Below are 3,639 nucleotides of genomic sequence, written 5' to 3'. Positions count from 1 at the left end.
AGGTTGGGGCTTTTGGAATACTTGTTTGGGGACTTGTTGGCACCACAGTCGGGGGTGTGGGTGTCTTTGCTAGTGTAGGGGCTCGTGTGTGTGTGGGTTTGGGGCAGTTTTTGGGTTTGTGAGGGGCCGGGTGTATGTGTATCCACAGACGTTTGGGCCTTTGAATTTTCTTCCTTTTTCCAGAGTCACAGTCAGCCCTTATGTGGCCTTTTTGACCACATTTGAAACACCTGGATTTTTTACCCTCCACATGAATTTTCAGTACCACGTCCCCACCTACGAGCACTCTGTTGGAATCCTTTCTAGATCTTCTGGTGCCGCTTGAACGATGGCCACGATGCTCTGCCCGAGCCAGTTTTATAGGGCAGAGCGTGTTACTTGTAGAATGTTAATTTTATTACCCACACGGCACCAATCTCCAGCGGTACCTTTGTCACCCTTACACGGGACGTGCGCCTCCCCATATAGGTTGGCAGAAGTACCACTTCCTTCGTCTACAACGGGCTGACAGAGTGCTCGAGAGCCTTCTCTATTGTACTAAACATGGTTTCTATTGTGCCAAGTTTCCTTCCTTTTGTTACATAAATAATATCCTTCCATATGGGTGCCAGACATTTTTCAATCTTATTCTGGTCCATATGTACCATTCTTTTTTCTTCGGGGCAGAAAGTTTTGAAAACGATTGTTCCTTTGTAAATTTCCTCTGTTGCGTTGGTGGGAAGCGATATTTTTACGTCGCCCTCCTCTGTCGTTCTCCAAAGCATCACTCTCTTCGAGAGAGCGTTTTCCCTTATTCTCTCAGGTAAATTAGTAGAAACACACGAAAAAGCAATTTTTTCCTTTTGTTCCAAATTTTTCCTTTTGTTCAAATTTTTTCCTTTTGTAACCAATATAAGTTCAAATCCCATCCCTGTCAGGGGAAGAGGCGCAGCTCAATGAAGCCAAAAATGGCTGAAAAACAGTTTTTTTTCCTTTTATTATAGGTTTTCGTTTTTTCGTTTTTTTATCCGGCTCAAAAATTATTTCCTCGTAAAAAGAACAACAGTTCAAATCTCACTCCCGTTTGGAGGGGGGATGCGCAGTTCAACAATGCCTACAAAGGCTAAATTGTAAAAATGTACTCCGTTAAAAAATCCAACGCATAAACAAATGCCAAATGGCCACAGAAATTTTACTATTCCCGGTATATCGGGAAATAAAACAGTTCAACAAAGCCTGCTAACAGGCAACAGTTCAAAATGACAAAATTTCCAACAATAATTTCCAACAAATAACAGAGTTTCAACAATAAAAACGATAACTCACAGCGCACAGAAAAAAATACGAACGACGTCGTCAAATCGGAAGCAAGCATCTTTATTTCATGATATTGGCTATTACAGCCTTACACAGAGGGGACAGCACATGGTAGGGACGACAAAAAAAAAAAACGAATGTAAAGGATGAATTAGATACAATAATAAATGAAATTGAAACCGTTCGGCTCAACCTCCGAGCGACTTCATTGAACTTGTTAATACTTCTTTTTTCAAAATATTAGTAAACAACAGCTAATTTCCATTTTTCTGAAGAATATCTATATTTCTTTAAAATATCAAAATAGCTAACTCGTTCTGGCATTGTGCCGGTGTCTATTTTCCTCATGATCCTTTAATCTCGAATGGTACTCTCAGTCTGACACTGCACAGTGAATGTACTCAAGTAGTCCCCTTACTTCTGGTATATCTATTTTTATCATTCTGTCCCATGAGTCTGTCTCATTATAATTTTTTTCATTTTGTCCATTGTACAGTAATAACATATTTTTTTTATTCCGGAACGAGGGTGGGAAAAAAGAACTCAGATGTTCATATTCCATTACGAATGCACACACAGACGACGTTCCCCCGTCAAACAAGAGAGAAAACGTCGAACACCACCGCTGCAAGACATCCAAACATACGTGTTTCACATAAAGACAGTAGTTCAGCAGCAATCTACAAACCGGAAGCAAGCTTCTTTATTTTATCATATTGGCTATGGAAGCCGCACATAGAGGGGACAGCACAAGGTGGGGACAGAAAAAAACAAAACGAATGGGAGGCATGAATTAAATATAATGTAACATGAAATGAAGCCGTTCGGCCACACCTCCAAGCGACTTCATTGAAACTGTTAATACAACTTTTTTTAACCACTAGATTTTCTCTCGCCTTTTCCCATCCGTTATGTCTTCTTGGGCCACCTGTACTATCATGCCAAGGCTCTGCCCTTGCCAGTTCCTGTGGGGTGTTCTGGTGGCCTGTAGGACCACTACCCTCTCCTCCATGCCTAGCAGTATAGCAGCTACCAGTCTGTTTTTAAGGGTGTTGCTGAGTGCAGCCAGGCGGTAGCTACTTCCCGAAACTGCACCTCCATAGTTCCATACTTTCTTCCCCTAGCAACGTAGGAAATTCCTTGCCAGACTGGTCTCAGCGCCTTTTCAACTTGGACTGTTCACACTACAATTTTTCTAGTTGCCACCGCGTACGACCTATAAATTATCGTTCTCTCATTTTTTTCTAAAACTTCTTTGGGAGGGAATAGCTTCACTTCGTCCCCTACCCTTTTAAGCATTTTCTTAAATTTACTTAATTCTTCCAGACTCACGTCTTCACTTTTTCCCTTTGCCGCCTCTGCATAATTTTTTTGTTTCCATTTACTCGTCAATTCTTTTAAAAACAAAACGAATTGGAAGGATGAATTAAATATAACGAAAAATGAAATGAAGTCGTTGGGCCCCACATCCGAGCGGCTTCATTGACCCTGTTAATACAACATTTTTTTAAACCATTTGTAACAGCTAATTTCTACTTTTTTTGAAAATATCTATTTTAAATTCCTTTAAAATATACGAATAACTTGCTCTTTTAGACATTATGCTGATGTTTATTTCTTTGACCCACCAATCAAAGTCAATGTCTTCTTCGTAATTTCTCAATCTCAGAAGATAATCTTCGAATTCCATAACACAGCTACGACGCACCCCCACCAAACAAGAGGGAAGACGTCGCGCACCACCGCTGCAAGACGACCAAAAACACGTGTTTCACACAAAGACAACCTTTCAGCAATCAATAAACCGGAAGCAAGCTTCTTTATTTCATAGTATTTGCCATAAGGCAGTACATAGATGGGACGAACAATGACAAACAAAACACAAAAATGTGAAGTAGTTGTTTAATAATTAAAAAATACAGTTGGAATGAAAATTTACAATGATCAACATTTAAAAATATAAAATATTTTTGTTATTGCGATTTGCAATAAATGACGTCAAAAGGAAAGGCCTCCGGCCACTTGGGGAGAACCTTTGCTTTCTTCCACTGACCCCATTTACCTGGTGCTAATCACTCTTAGCTTGCGTTCTACAAGCTTCCATCTCTTGACGGACGTGTTCAGTGACAGGCACCTCTTCTCCGGCCTGATCTTACTCATGAGGTGGTAACTAAAAAAGTTCACCAACCCCTGGCCGGAGACAAAGGTACCTGTCACTATTCCTCTTACTCGCGTCTTCCATACCGTTTCTTTCAGTATGGCTACTACGCAGAAAAAACAAGCCTTCTTTTCCCTGTTAAGAGGAGGAGGCAGAACAATCTCGATGATAGACTCAGCCGATAG

The sequence above is a fragment of the Octopus bimaculoides genome, chromosome 1 (assembly GCF_001194135.2).
Source record: "Octopus bimaculoides isolate UCB-OBI-ISO-001 chromosome 1, ASM119413v2, whole genome shotgun sequence".
Taxonomy (NCBI): domain Eukaryota; kingdom Metazoa; phylum Mollusca; class Cephalopoda; order Octopoda; family Octopodidae; genus Octopus; species Octopus bimaculoides.
This window is presented reverse-complemented; position numbering follows the sequence as displayed.